A 16,972-nucleotide genomic window follows, 5' to 3' on the forward strand; every position below is an offset into this window, starting at 1 on the left:
TTTTAAAATTTCAATCTCTTTCGTAAAATGCTCATGTTGTTCTTTGATTGTGTTTCTGAGTTCATTAAACTGCCTTTCTGTGTTTTCTTGCATCTGGTTAAGTGTTTTTCAGAACTGCAATCTTGAATTCTCTGTCATTTAAGTCATATGTTTCCATATTTTTAAGTTCCTTTTCTGTTGACTTTTCACTTTCTGACTGTCCTGTTGCCTTTTTTATTCATGGCAATTAATGATTTATTATTTCTCTTCCTAGACATTTACAGGAGTGGGTTTTGCAACAGGTTAATAGGAAGAGGTCTTTCGTTTTCTAGTACTCATTGGTAGAATGTTTTATTTTCTCTTCGACTGCAGCCTATTTTTTCCTCTCTCACCTGTAGTGTTATGTTTTCTCTGCACTATTCCAGCTTCTCACAGAATGGGGGGAGGGTTCCCTGGAAGGCAGGCTTCTCCTCTGTTATAGTTCATCTTGGTCATAGGGCATCGCGTCACATTTGGGATGCAGAGAGCTTTTGAAGTTCCAAAGCTCTTCCTGCACCAGATTCAGAGCTCGTGTGTTTCAGCAGTTCTGTTTACACCTACAGGGATCCACTCAGATAGGTGGGGACAGGAGTGTGGTGCGTTGTGAGAATTGGCCCAGAGCAATGGCAGCGACCACCACCATATCCAGTCCTGTTTCCATATCTCCCTCCGCTTTCCCAGAACTAGTTAGGCTGTGAATTTGTGTCTGTGGACCACAGTTCTCAGAACTGCAAATATTCTGTTCTTTTGATCTGACAGTGCTACTGTTCTCCTTCTAGCACTAGGCAGGTGGGGGCGGGGTGAGCTCTGGGAGTGTAGGGAGGGGTCAGCTAGTCTCAGTGCCTAAGGCTTCCATTCTCTGTGGCAGTGACGGCTTAAACCACCGTTTTCAGCCTTCTTCTCTCAGTCTTTGCTCAGAGGTCTCTGCCGTGAGCGTTGGTTTCAGCTGTGTTATATGCTGTCTCCTCAGCCCTGTGGGCCATAAACGGAGCCCTCGCAGTCTGAGTTCTTCCCTGTCCTACAGCTGTGGTCATTCCTGGATGCAGGGAGCTTGAAGCACTGAGCTAGGTCTGCTTCCTGTGCCTGCGCGGCCCCGTCTCCACACTTCTCCCTTCCCTTCTCCCCTGTTCACGCAATTTGCCCATCTTTCGGTGAATTCAGTAGTGAGACTGTTCGTCTTGCCTGTCTGCTGTGTAGGGAGTCCTTTGTGGAGTTATAATTTTTCAATTTGTTGTAAGTTCCAGGGGAGATTTCCAGATGCTCGCCTCATGCTGCCATTTTGATGATGTCACTCTAAGTGCCCTTATTTTAAAAGAAAAATGCTTATGTGTCATACACAAAAACCTGTGATGCAATCAACACAGATGGTTATAAGTGAGGTCAGCAAGATGCAGGCTGCTCCTGTCTGCACACGGTAGCGCACGACAGTACACACCAGCTCCAGGGTGAGCTGATGTTCACAATCTTAGCTGTAGAGGGCATTCATTGGGCCATGTGGGAATAGCGTTGGGAACACAGTGCTCCAACCACCTGAACCACTGGGCCGGCCCCTACTGAGTCTTTTCTGTGTGTGAGGCACTATGAGTACAGAGATGAGCAAAGTTGACACTGTCCCAGCTCTTGTGGGACTGAGTCTCATGGGGGAAGACAGACTATCAAGAGTAATTTAGAACATAATTAGGTGTTACAATGAGGGAGGCACCAGGAGCTCTGGAAGTGATAGATCAGTCTCCTGTCTTAGGCTTGGCAATATAAGGATTTCTTCCTGGTAGTGATGATATCTACTTAAAAGATAAGGAGACGCTAGTCAAACAGAGGGAATAAAAGAGTTATTAAGGTGTGTGAAAAGTGTTCTGGTCAAAGGAAACAGCACTTGTGATGCAGGATGTTAGGTAGGACTCATCTGTTACCTTGGAATTGTCAGTTAGGTTGCCAAACTGGGAGGTGGCAAGTCCGCTCTGCTACCCAAACCATACCCCAGTACCTCACCCTCTACTTACACAGGAAATAAATAGAAGATGGTGTAGAGGTGAAAAGAGAAAGGGGATTGATGGATTCATGTGTCTGTCACCAGCCAAGGGAGTAAGTGGTATGCATTTTGTCCTCACCTTCAGGTGAAGGGTCTCCAAGAGAACCACTCATAGAAATTGGTGGGCTGGCAAAAAGAGACTGACATCTCAGTCTTGGTTAGATATCTGCTGATGGGCTTGCGAATCTGTTCTCTGTGATCATTGGTGTAAGGAAAGAGGGTTGACAAGGAAAAAGCTGCCATTCCTACAATTTGGTTTACCCAACGATGTGTGAATTTCCTGTAAGTCAAATGAACAGTGTGGTAATCAACAGGGTTTAAGCCATCTTGCTAGTTCTCTTCCCAAAAAACTGGCAGCCAGGGAGCCTACTTATACTGTTAAGGGCAGGTTCCTGAGGGCTTGTGGAAGCAACTAAGCTGGAGCAGATTTTCCGTTAGAGGATTGGACATGGGAAGAGCTCCACGGACAGTAATCCATGTGCCTATAAGAGCTAGCGTTTGGGCACTTTCCAAATGGAAGGCATCCATGACCAGTTAGCTTAGCTTGAAAGGCAGACAACCAACAAATGACTGCAGTTACGTGCCCAGTTAGTAAAAGGACTTTTTGCCCTCTTCTTCCATTCTTCCCCATCCTTCTTTTCAGGTCACAGCACTAAAAGTCGTTTAAATTAGGGAAAGAGAGTGTTCTATTAAAGGACAGAATGCACCAGTTCCCCAAACCAAGTCCCACTGCTGAAGCCTGGCTGGTGCTGGGGGGGAAGGGGGAGGAAGGAGTATAAAACTTGATGTGAGATTGAAATTTTAAAGTGGACTACACTAATCTTGCCTTTTAATAACTAAGTGAACAGAAAGCTACAGAAACAGTCAGAGCTGGACAGGGAGAACGGACAGAGTATGGTGGAAGACCCCGGATACAACAACATCAGGATTCTGTTGAGCAGAGTTCAGAATGTTCATTAAATTGTTTCTATCTGCAAAGAGTCCTTGAGGTAAGAGGCAACCTGGTGTAGTAAAGGAACTGATAGTATGTGAAGATGATTGCAACACAGTGAGAAAAGGTTGGAGTGGGAAGAGGCCAGGTAATAAAGTCCTAGGTGTTTGTACTTAATTCTGGGGGCAAAGGAAAGCCATATGGTTTAATGATAAAATTTGCATTTTAGAATGATCTAACGGGGATGGGGTGGGGACTAGAGACAAGGAAACCATTTAAGTAAGAGATGATGGTGATTTGTGAATGACAGATGGAGAAAAGTGGTCACATTGGAAGATATTTAGGAAGGGAACTATCAGAAATTGCAGATAGGAGAGCCAAAGAAGATTCTCTTTCCCCGACTCTCCTTCCAGCTGACCCCAGAAATGCTGTCCTGTTTCCAGTTCCTCTTCTCCCTTTACTAGATGCTGCCAATGCCCAGGTTAGCCTTTTGATTCTCTGGGACATGATGGGAGGGTGCTTGGCCTAGAAACCGCTGCCGCCTTGTGGGTTATCAACAGTGCCGTTTCCACATAGGTCTCTCAGCAGCTTGAGATAGACTCATAACCTATCAGCCTATCTGACACCTCAAGTGTCATCCCGGTTTCACAGATGAGGCCATGGTTCCGATGTTTAAGTGACTTCCCAATACCCCACAGCTTGTTTGTTAAAAGGACAGATTTACCCAAAACACAATGCCTTGAGTATAGCAATGGAAATAACCAGAGAGCCGTTACTGGTTTGTCTTTTTCAAGGTGCTTAAGTATTCCGAGACGGAGGCCCATCCCGGAAAATGTGGGGAAGTGCGCATGTGCCACGGAACTGAGGGCGGCCCCAAGAGGTGGGGAAGTGCGCGTGCGCCGCAGGTTCGAGGCTCACCACCGAAGAGGGGAAGGGGTCTGAAAGGAGTGCGTTGGCTCTCCATCCGCCTAAGCAGTACACGTTCCGTTAGTGGAATCTACGTAATGCAGATCCCTTCCTTAGATCTAGGACCAATGCCTTATGAGCTCTCAGTAAGTACCGCACCTTTGGAGTCTCCTAGGGTCAAATTGAACGAGTCATGGGACGGGAAGTGCCTGGCGACATTGGGGCTTTCCGGAGCAGCGGAAATTAGCGAAGTTCATTGGCTAGTGGGAATCAGAAGAGGCTAGGTCCTTCGACTTGAGCGTGGGGCACTATGGGTGTTGTAGTTCCGGGGAGCTGTGGTCCAGACTTTTCAAGAGAAAGCTGTGAGGCCAGTACGTCCGAGCTGGCGCATAGAAGTTGATTGCATAGGAGAAAAGGGTGTGAGGAAGCTGCGTGGGTGTGGCTTTGTTCTGCTGTTTCTGTTTCGGGTGAGACCTCGCTCTTTGTGTCTCGCCTTCAAGGACCTTCATTTAGTCCCATACCTTAGGCTTCCTTCTTTATAAAACCACTTGTCACCTATAGACCCCTCTTTATTCTTCCTAGATGGCTCCGACTCGTCTTACCTCCCCCCTTCTCGGCTACCTTACTCACACCCAGTCCTTGAATGCTCCTCCATCATTCTTTCTCTCGAGAGTACCTTTTCTTGTCGCTATCCTAGACAGAGCTCCTCTACTCTGCCCCTGGCCCATGAGTCATGCCAAGGGCCCCAGGAAAAGGATCTTACAGCAAATGTTGATAGGCACAGGCAGATTTGATTCTCCCACTTCAGCAGCCTTGCAGCTCACTTCTTGTTTCTCCTCTGATCATTGCTTCTTTTCTGGTTGCACCTCTATGTAGCCTCTTTGATGGGCCACCTTTGGCCTTAGATGGTCACTCTCAGTCCTGTCACTTTGTCTCTGGCCTTCATAGTTTGTTAATACTACAGAGTGCCCAAACATAGCTTGCTTTGTAGGACAGAGAGGGGGAAATGAAAGAAACTGGAGAGAAACAAAGAAACCACTAAGGTTTCAGAGAGGCTAGGGTGAAAGAGGAGGAAGAGAGAGCAAACCTTTTCTTCTTGTTCCTCCACAAAATGTTTAGTGCTGACTGTGAGCACGGCTCTGTAAACTCTGCTGGGGATACGTTAACCCCAAACCACCTAGATACTGGGGGTCCAGTCAGTGAAGACAGACATACAGGTAAGCAACAATGCAAGATGGCATCAGACTCTCTTCTGTGGACTTCCTGTGTGTTCCTCTGCTCATTCTCATCCCTCCCTCAGCTCATTCCAAAATACTTTGCTTCTCCACAGCTCCCTCTGTTCCATGCTTTTCCCATTTCCCAGCTCCCTTCTCTCTTTGTTCTAACCCAGCTATTTCTTTTGTATATTGCTGTTTTGTCACTCTGAACAATGTCAGGGATAGGCATGTTCATAGGATTTAGAAATAGAGACTGCTCCGTGCCTGACCTTCATCTTTATGTAAGAAATGGCTATGAACCTTCTCATTCCAGGGCTTTGCATTCTCTCAGCATTTATGCACATAACTTATGCTAGAGTAACTTGCAGATCTTTCGTGCTCAGTGCTCTAGAATAATGAAATTCCATGCAACCCAAATTGACTTAATTCTTCTGCTTCCTATTTAGTGGTGCGAGAAATCTGTGGTTTGAGAAGTTAATCTCATGGCGACAGTAGTCAGTAATGACTCGTTAAAATGTGATGAGAGGTAGAATCCTGTATGAAAGGGAAACATATGCCTTAGCATTAAAATAAAAGCATGCCTTTATGGATTGACTAGGCTAGAACAGGAGATATTTTTGAAGTGTTAATTGAGAAATGTTTTTCCCCCCAGTCTATTCTAAATGGCCTTATTGGAGGCAGTGCAGTGTGTGTGTGTGTGTGTGTGTATGAATTTCCAAAGAATAAATAATCTAATAACTATGCTTATTTGGCTTAAGAATGCTTTACAATACCTGTGGGCAGTAGATTTACCTCTAAAGGTTGTTTATGACTAATACTAGCTTCATTTGCATTCCTTGGCAATGGGACCCACCACAAAGAAGTGAAACTTCATATTTGGTTATACTTAAAATAGTTTCCCTCCAAGCCCCTAATGATTTGATCTGTAGTCTCACCTCCTGTCCTCTTCGTATAGTCACTCTGCTCTAGCTACCCTGGCTTTATTGCTGTTTCTTGAACATGTCACACATACTTCCTCTGCCTGGAATACTTTTTTTTTTCAGGCAAACTTGTTCAGGGCCTTACTCAAATATTATCTCATCAGAGAGGCTTTCTTTGACCACCTTATCTAACATAGAGTTTTTATCAGTCTATTTCCCTCTAGTATTATCACTACTTGAAATGTTATGTATTTGTTTACTTTCTTATTGTCTGTTTCCCAAACCAGAAAATAAGCTTCATGATAGTATGGTACCAATCTGTTTCCCTAGTCCCTATAACATGATATATAGAAAGCACTAATTTGTAGAAAGAGAGGATTTTTTTCCCCCTTCTTCCACCTCCCACCCCCACTCTGGTTCAAGCCATTGTTTCTCAGTCTAGTTGTGTAGGACAGCTCCCTGGCCCATGCTGGTATTATGAGCCTCGCGCTCCTCCCGACTGAGGCAGTCGGTAGCCCAGGGCAGCACACAGCAGCCCACAGCAGCCTCTTGCAGCCCGGGGCAGCTCACAGAAGCCCAGTTCCAGCAAGAACTGTTCACAATCTTAGGTGTAGAGAGCACAGCTCACTGGCCCATGTGGGAATCAAACCGGCGACCTCAGTGCTTGGAGCACGGCATGCCAACCACCTGAGCCACCAGGCTGGCCCAGTTCTTGGTTCTCTTCCTTTCACTCGCACCATTTCCTCTTGGACCACCTTGGATATTGCCAATCCATCAGTTGTTTGTTTTTCAGGATTATGTCCTTAATCTTTTCACTGTTTACACACTTTTTGGGTATCCTTTCCCCTCCCTTACCATTTATTTATTACCAACTCCCAAATCTGTATCTTCCACCCTGCTCTCCCTCCTCCCCCTCCCCGTTGATTCATGGTAGAATGAATTCTTTTAGGTTACTATCTTAATCCTGACCTGTGTCATGTGTCATTTAAACTATTGATTTTACTTCTATGTGGTCCCCTTGTCTCCAATCTTACTATCCAAGGTATCTGGTTTACTGCCACCAGAGTGATTGTCACCAACCACAAATCTGACCACATCTTCTACTTAAGAATCTTCAGTTGGTAACTCCTTAGTTGGCATCCCAGGCACCCCCTTCTCCCCTCCCCCACTCTGACTCCTGTTTACCTCAATGTCTTTATCTTCCACTATACCCTTCCTCATTTGACTCAGAAATATGAAATTTGACTATTACTATTTTATTTATATTTATATTATTACCTTATATTTATAAAATTGGCTATATTACTATTCTATTTTTCTATGTGTTCTCTTTGCTTAGAATGCTCTTTCCCTTTATCCTTTTCTTTCTACAGTTGCTGGTCTTTCACAACTCAGCTAGAGGAATATGTCTTCCAAGAAGTTTTAACAGCTCTCCTCCCTGTCTAGCATAGATGAGTTTTCTCTCCTATTGCCCACTCCTTCTATCAAAACAAAACACATTACTGTACTTACTGATCTCCCTCTCTACCTACTTGATCCTAGGTCTTTTGAAAGTAGTCATGTGAAAGGCTATTTTTATGGTATTTAGGAGTATAGGCCTTTGAGTCAGTCAGGCCCAGGTTTGATTTCCAGCTCTGCCTCTTCTTGGCTGTATGCTTTTGGGCCAGTTACAAATCATTGAGCCTGTTTCCTCTTCTGTAAAATTATCTAATTTTACTCATCTTTGTATCCCCATGCTCATTGCACTCAACTTGGTTGTCTCTTTGTAGGTTTTTCCACATTGTCTGCCCCTCTACTGTTCACACAGGTCTGGGACTGATGACTCTTGGTCATAATAGCACTAGGCCTGATATGGGTGAGTGATAGGTGAGTACATCTGTGTGTATTTGAGAGAGAGAAAAGATAGTGAATGTATGAGTAGGTTATATCCCAAGCTCAGCCTTGCTTCATTTGATAGTTAAAAGTGGATAGTTTGTGTCTAATTAGGGTCCTAAGTTAGGGTAAGGTGGTGGCAGTGAGAATGAAGAACAAGTTATGCTAGACAAAATAAGACTGGAAAAGATTAAACTTTCCAAACATTTCTATTTGCTTTTATACACTTCCAGCTTAAAACTCATAAGAACAGCCAAATTTGAGTATGATTTATTAAATTGACATCTTAAATCTAAGTTGGTTTTCTTTTGATTCATAACATATAAACTTCAGCTAGTCATTTACTTTTGTTTCAAACAAAACCACAAGAGCAAGAGATTTCAGAAGTGTAAGAAGTCATTTGATTGATGTTCTGGTATATCTTTTTTAGTAGAATGGGTTAAAATGTCTCATGTTAAAGTCTCATCTCAGTGTAGCTTTCAAAAAAATTCTTCGTTGTATTTTCAAAGAACTTCCAGAATTTGCTTATTATGTCTTTCAAAGCATGAAATATGCAATATGGCAAGTACAATGCTTCCCTCAAAATAATAATAATAATAATAATAATAATAATAATAATAATAATAGGATGTGGATAGTGGTTGGTGATATCTGAAAGTTAACAATCGAAAGTGAACAGTGACATGGTAATTGAAAGTTGACCACACCTCATTTTTGTTTTCTTGCTTTGTTTTGAATTCTTCAGAAGAAAAATATTTGATTCTCACAGTAATAACCTATATTTGAGGCATGTTGTTTTTTATATTTCTTTTTTTTTAAATTAAATTTATTGGGGTGACAATTGTTAGTAAATTTACATAGATTTCAGGTGTACAATTCTGTATTACATCGTCTATAAATCCCATTGTGTGTTCACCACCCAGAGTCAGTTCTCCTTCCATCACCATATATTTGATTCCCTTTACCCTCATCACCCCCCCCACCCCCTTACCCTCTGGTAACCACTAAATTATTGTGTTTTTTATATTTCTTACTAAGAATATTTCCAGGGTATCAGAGCACACTGAAACATTACAAGAAAGGTCAGTAAATGCTCTACAACATCCAAACTGGAAAAAGTTCAGCAACAAGAAGACAATGAAAGATAAGGCATCTCACCAAGAAAAATATTTCAGTGATTTTCTCTAAGATGTGATTGTCCCTAAGAAGAATTCCCAAGGGAATGGGTCTGTACACATTGAGTTTGGAAAGAGATTTAGTTGGTATGCCATTCTTTCTCTGCATTAAAAGACTCCACATGAAGGAGAAATTCCATATATATATATCCTGTATAGCAAAGCTTCTTTTAGAGCTTCATTTCATCCAGCACCAGAGTTCTCATTAGTGAAAAAGCCTTTAAATGTACTGACTTTGAGAAAAATTTGGTCACAACTCCACCCTCGTTCAGCACTGGAGAAACCTATACATGTAATGACAGGGACAGTTTTCATTTGAGTCTCAGATCTCATTGTGTATCAGATAATACAATTTTCTGCCATCTTTTAGGGGAAAAGCAAACTAACAGAAACATCAAAGAAAATATTGAAAAGAGAAAATACTGTCTTATTGTTAGTTCATTGAGAAGGAAACCATACATGCTCCGCAGATGTCGACTAGTTTACCAGGAAAAAAAAGTGGGGCCAGTTTGAATGATACTCTAGGTGGCATTTCTTTTTGAGCTGAAGAAATTGGTTAGCTATGACTATCTCTCTATCAGTATCTACTCTCCACGTCCACTTGCCACTGTTTTAAATTCAGCCTCCACTACTTGACCCATATATTACCCTGTCACATTTTCAGTTAAGCTCTCCCTCCTGTGTTCTCATATCTGCATGTAATTTTTATTTATGATTATAGTATCATGGTCTCAGCTTGTCTTGACATCTGGTTCTTTTACTCACCTCTTTTTAAAAAAAATTAAATCTATTGGGGTGACAGTGGTTAATAACATATAAGTTTCAAGTGTACAATTCTATAATATATCATCTGTATATTGCATTGTGTGCTCAATAGCCAAAGTCTAGTCTCTTTCCATCATCACATATTTGACCCCCTTTATGTCTTCAACCTCCCACCACTCCCTTCACCACTGGTAACCACCATACTGTTTGCTGTGTCTGAGTTTGTTTTGTTTGTTCATTTGTTGCTTTCTGTTTTATATCCTACATATAGGTGAAATCATGTGGTTCTTGTCCTTTTCCATTTGACTTATATCACTTAGAATGATACTCTCAAGATCCATCCATGTCATAAATGCCAGTATTTTTCATCCTTTCCTATAGCTAATATTCCATTGTATATATGTACCGTATCTTCCTTATCCCATCATCCATCAAAGGACACTTAGGTTGTTTCCATGTCTTAGCTATCATGAATAATGCTGAAATGAACATAGGGGTAAATATATCTTTACAAATAAGTGTTTTCAAATTTTTGCAGTAAATACCCAGAAGATGGGTTGCTAGATCATATGGTAGCTCTCTTATAAAGTTTTTGAGGAACCTCCACACTAATTTCCATAGTGCCTGTACATATTTATATTCCTACCAGCAGTATATGAGGGTTCCTTTTTCTCCACATCCTCTCCAACACTTGTTATTATTTTTGTCTTATTGATAATAGCCATTCTGACCAGTGTGAGGTGGTATCTCATGGTTTTGATTTGCATTTCCTTTATATCTAGTGAAGTTGAGTATGTTTTCATGTATCTGTTGGCCATTTGTATATCTTCTTGGGGAAAGTGTCTGTTCTGTGTGACAATTCTACCCATTTTAAAAATAGGATTGTTTGTGTTTTTGTTGTTGAGTTGTATGAGTTCTTTATATATTTTGGATATTAGCCCCTTATCGGAGATATTGCTTGCAAATAAATTGTTCCATTCAGTTTGCTGCCTTTTTGTTTTATTGATGGTTTGTTTTGCTGTGCAGAAGCTTTTCAGTTTGATGTAGTCCCCTTCATTTATTTTTGCTTTTACTTCCCTTGCCTTTGAGGTCAAGTTCACAAAAGCCTTTCTGAGACCAAGGTCTATAAGTTTAGTACTTATGTTTCCGTCTTTGTATTTTATTGTTTCAGGTCTTATATTTAAGTCTTTAATCCGTTTTGAATTAACTTTTGTGTATGGTGTCAAATGGCATTCTAGTTATATTGTTTTGCTTTCCAATTCTCCCAACACCATTTATTGCAGAGGCTTTCCTTTCTTCATTGTATGTTTTTGGCTTCTTTGTCTAAAATTAGTTGCCCATATATGTGTGGGTTTATTTCTGGACTCTCAATTGTATTCCGTTGGTCTGTGTGTCTGTTTTACTGCCAATACCATAGTGTTTTTATTATTATAACTTCGTAGTGTAATTTGAAGTCAGAGAGTATGATACTTTCAGTTTTGTTCTTTTTTCTAGGATTGTTTTGGCTTTCAGGGTTTTTTGTTGTTTCATACAAATTTGACGATTTTCTGTTCTATTTCTTTGAAAAATGCCATTGGGATTTTGATGGGGATTGCATTAAATCTGTATATTGCTTTAGGTAATATGGCCATTTTAACAATGTTGATTATTCCAACCCATGAAATTGGAATTACTATTTCTTTGTGTCTTTTTCAATTTCAACAGTATCTTGTATTTTTCCTTTACTTCTTTTCTTAAGTTTATTCCTAGGTACATATATTTTATCTTTTTCATTGCAATAGCAAATGGAATTGTTTTCTTCATTTCTTTTTCTGATATTTCATTGTTAGTATATAGGAACATGACAGATTTTTGTACATTGATTTTTGTATCCTGAAACTCTACTGTATTTGTTTGTTTCTAATAGTCTTTTTGAGGAGTATTTAGGGTTTTCTATATAGAGAGAGTTATGTCATCTGCAAACAGTGACAATTCTACTTCTTTATTTCCAATTTGGACACCTTTTATTTCTTTCTCTTACTTGATTGCTCTGGCTAGGACTTCCAGTACTATGTTGAATAACAGTGGTGAGAATGGGCATCATTGTCCTCTTCATGAACTTAAAGGAAAAGCTTTCACTTTTTCTCCATTGAGTATGATATTAGCTGAGGATTTGTTACATACGACCTTTAGTATGTTGAGGTACTTTCCTTTTATGCTCATTTTATTGAGTGTTTTAATCATAAATGTATGTTTGTATATTGTCAAATGCTTTTCTGCATCTATTAATATGATCATATGGGTTTTATCCTTTAGGTGTTTTTTTTTTTTAACTTTTATTTATTTAAGTGTGTTTTTCCAGGACTCATCACCTCCAAGTCAAGTAGTTGTTTCAATCTGGTTGTGTAGAGTGCAGCTCATAGTGGCCCAGGTCGGAATCTAACCAGCAACCTTGTTGTTAAGAGCACTGCACTCTAACCAACTGAGCTAACTGGCCACCCCTATTCTTTACTTTTTTAATGTGGTGTATCATATTAAAATTGATGGATTTGCATGTGTAGAACCATCCCTATGCCCCTGTAATGAATACTACTTGATCATGGTGTATTACTATTATTTTTAATGTATTGCTGTATTCGATTTGCTAGTTAGTATTTTGCTTAGGATTGCATCTATATTCATCAGAGATATTGGCCTATAGTTTTCTTTTTTTGTGTGTGTTTTCCATGCCAGGTTTTGGTATCAAGGTAATGTTGGCCTCATAATATGAGTTAGGAAGTATTCCCTCTTTTTCAATATTTTTGGAAGAGTTTGAGAAGGATTGATATTAAATCTCTTTGACTGTTTGGTAGAATTCACTAGTGAAGCCATTTGGTCCGGCACTTTTGCTTTTTGGGAGGGTTTTGATGACTGTTTCAATTTTCTTACTGTTGATTAGTCTATGTAGATTTTCCAGTTTTTCATGATTCAGTCTGGGAAGGTTATATATTTTTAAGAACTTGCCCATTTTTTTTTATGTTTTCAAATTTTGTGTGTATAGCCTTTCATGGTGTTGTATAATCTTTTGTATTTCTATGATGTCCATTGTAAATTCTCTTTTATTTCTGATTTTGTTTGAGTCTTTTCTCTTTTTCCTTAGTGAGTCTAGCCAGAGGTTTGTCAATTTTATTTAACTTTCCAACGAACCAGCTCTTTGTTGCAATAATTTTTTCTTAATGTCTTTTTGTTCTCTATTTCATTTAATTCTGCTCTAATTTTTACTATTCTCTTTCTTCTACTGACTTTGGGCTTTGTTTGTTCTTCTTTTTCTTGTTCTTTAAGGTGAACTGTTTGGTTATTTGAGATTATTCTTATTTCTTGAGATAGGCCTGTAATGCTTTAAATTTCCCTCTTATTACCGCTTTTGCTGCATCCTCCAAATATTTATATGTTGTATTGTCATTCTCATTTGTCTCTATGTATCTTTTGATCTCTTATTTCTTCTTTGACTCAATAGTTGTTCAGTAGCATGTTGTTTAATCTCTACATATTTGTGATTTTTCCAGCTTTCTTTTGGCAGTTGATTTCAAGTTTCAAACAACTGTGGTCAGAGAATATGCTTGATATGATGTCAGTCTTCTTAAATATATTGATACTAGTTTTTTGCCCCAAAGTATGGTCTATCCTTGAGAATATTTTATGTGCACTAGAGCAGAATGTATATTCTGGTGTTCTGGGAGGAAAAGCTCTGTAAAGGTTGGTTATGTCTTTTTGGTCTAATGTGTCAATTAAGTCTGATATTTCCTTATTGATTTTCTGTTTGGGTGATCTATCCATAGCTGTCAATGGAGTATTTAGGTCCCCTGCTATAATTGTATTTTTGTCAGTTTCTCCCTTTAGTTCTGATGGTAGTTGCTTATATATTTTGGTGCTCTCAGGGTGGATGTATACATATTAATAAGTATTCTTCTTGATGTATTGTCCCTTTTATCCTTATAAAATGTCCATCTTTGTCTCTTGTTACCTTTTTTTAATCTTGAAATCTATTTTGTCTGATATAAGTACAGCTGCACCCACTTTTCTCTGGATGGAGTATTATCTTCTGTCCCTGCACTTTGAGTCTGTGTTTGTCCTATAGCTGAAATGGATCACCTGAAGGCAACATATAGTTGCATCTTGTATTTTTAATCCATCCTGCTCCTCTGTGCCTTTTAATTAATGATTATTGATATAAGAAGACTTCCTATAGCCATTTAATCTTTTGTTTTCTGGTTGCTGTATGTCTTTGCTATTTCTTTTCCCTGGTGTTTCTGTTATTTTAGTTTGGTGATATTCTATGATTTTTTTCCCCCCTCTGTTTCATTTCCTCTTTTTTCTATGTTATGTGAGTTCTAGATTTTTGTTTGGTGGTTATCATTAAATTTATACAAAAAAGTTTTATATGTACAGTAGTCCTTTTTTTCTAATTGCATCTTAATCTCTATTCATCTGTGCATGTTGAGTCCTTTTCCTGCTCCATTTTTATATTTTCGTTGTAATAGATTATTCCTTTTTATGCTGTGAGTTCATTTCCAAATTGCTGTAACTATTGTCTTTTTTAAAAATGCTCTTACTCCCTTTAACCTTTGTATTATATTTAAGTGTTTAATACCTTATTCTGAATAAGAGTTGGAATTTCCTGCTTTCAATTGTCTGTTTATCATCTTAATCACAGTTTTTATCCTTTTGTCTTTTTGTTTCAGGTAGAAGAGTTCCTTTTGCATTTCTTATAATGCAGGGCTTGTGGTGGTACATACCCTCAGCTTCTATTTGTCTGGAACAGCCTTTAGTTCTTCTTTTTATCTAAAGGATAACTTTGTTGGATATATTATTCTTGGCTGGTGATTTCTCTCTTTCAATATTTTGAATATTTGATTCCAGTCTCTCCTAGCTTGTAAATTTTCTGCTGAAAATCCAATGATAATGTAACGGGGTTTCCTTTATAGATTACTGTCTTCTTTTCCCTGGCCACCTTGAGAATTTTTTTCTTGTTGTTAACTTTTGATAGCTATAATATAATGTGCCTTGGAGAAGGTCTTTTTGCGTTGAGATAATTAGGTGTTCTGTTAACTTCTTGAATTCAAGGGTCCAGCTCTTTTCATACGTTTGGGAAGTTCTTGTTGATTATTTGTTTGAATACGCTCTCTGTTCCCTTCTCCGTCTCTTATCCTTCTGGTATACCTATTATTCTTATAGTTATTGCTCTTTCTAATGGAGTCAGATAGTTCTCATTGAGTTCTTTCATTAATTTTTACTCTCAATTCTCTCTTCTACCTGAGTGGATTCTAGATTTCTATCTTTTATGTCACTAATTCTTTTCTCCATCTGGTCTACTCTATTTCCTAATCTCTGAGAGGCTGGAAGTGTAAAATCAAGGTGTCAGCAGGGCTCTTTTTTGGAGTCCACTCTTTCTTGTCTTGTAGATGCCTCTCTTCTCCCTGTGTCTTCACATGGTTTTTTGTCTTTCTTCTGTGCATATCTCTTTTTTAAAATATATTTTTATTTTTCAATTATAGTTGATATACAATATCATGTTTCAGGTGTACAGCATAACAGTTAGACATTTATATAACTTATGAAGTAATCACCCCGATAAATCTACTACCTATCTGACAACATATACAGTTATTACCATATTATTGACTATATTCCTTAGGCTATACTTCATATCCCCATAACTGTTTTGTAACTTGCAATTTGTACTTCTTAATCCTTTGCTCTTTTTAACCCACCTCCACCCCTCCTCCCAGCTGTCAACCATCAAAATGTTCTCTGTATCTATGAGTTTGTTTCTATTTTGTTTCTTTGTTTATTTTATTCTTTAGATTCCACTTATAAATGAAACCATATGGCATTTGTCTTTCTCTGTCTGACTTAACTCCACTCAGCCGAATACCCTCTAGGTCAATCCATGTTGTTGCAGATGGAAAGATGTCATTTTTTATGGCCGAATAATATTCCATTGTATATATGTGCCACCTCTTCTTTATCCATTCATGCATTGATGGACACCCATGTTGCCTTGATATCTTAGCTATTGTAAATAGTGCTGCAATGCATATATCCCTTCAAAGTGTTTTGGATTTCTTTGGATAAATACTGAGAAGTGGGATTACTGGATTTTTCTGTGTCTCTTGTTACAGCCTCTGTTTTAAAGTCTGTTTGTCTGTTATAAGTATTGCTCCTCCAGAATTTTTTGTTGTTTTTTCCATTTTCATGAAATATATTTTTCCATCCCAGTCTGTGTCTGAATTTCGAGCTGAAGTGAGTTTCTAATAGGCAGCATATGTAAGGGGCCACTCTGTGTCTTTTGATTGGAACATTTCATCCGTTTACATTTAAACTACTTGTTGACAGATGTGTACTTATTCCCATTTTATTATTCATATTTTTTTATCTTTCATGTTTTTTCTTCTTTAAGAAGTCCTAACATTTCTTGTAATTCTGGTTTGGTGTTGATGAACTCTTTTAGCTTTTTCTTGTCTGGGAAGCTCTTTATCTGTCATTCAATTCTAAATGACGAGTCCTTGCTTTTCACTACTTTGAATATTTCATATCAATCCCTTCTGACCTGTAAAGTTTCTGTTGATAAATCAGCTGACAGTCTTATGAGAGCTCCCTTATAGGTTACTAACTGCTTTTCTCTTGCTGCTTTTAGGATTCTCTCTTTGTCTTTAACATTTGGCATTTTAATTATGATGTGTCTTGGTGTGAGCCTTTTTGGGTTCATCTTGTTCAGGACTCTGTGCCTTCTGGGCTTGTATGTTATTTCCTTCATCAGGATAGGGAAGTTTTCCATTATTATTTCTCCAAATAGGTTTTCAATTCCTTGCTCTCTCTCTTCTACTGGCATTCCAGTGATACAAATGTTGGTGTGCTTGATGTTGTCCCAGAGGCCCCTTAAACTATCCTAATTTTTGGATTCTCTTTTATTTTTGCTGTTCTGATTGGGTGTTTTCTGGTCCATTAACTTCTAAACTGCTTATTCGATGCTCTGCTTTAGCTAATCTACTGTTGATTCCCTCTAATGTATTCTTTTTTCAGTTATTATATTCTTCATCTTTTTCTTTTAATTTATTGGGGTGACAATTGTTAGTAAAATTACATAGATTACAGGTGTACAATGGGATCTATAAATCCCA

This window comes from Rhinolophus hipposideros (assembly GCF_964194185.1).
Source record: "Rhinolophus hipposideros genome assembly, chromosome: 19".
Classification (NCBI taxonomy): Eukaryota; Metazoa; Chordata; class Mammalia; order Chiroptera; family Rhinolophidae; genus Rhinolophus; species Rhinolophus hipposideros.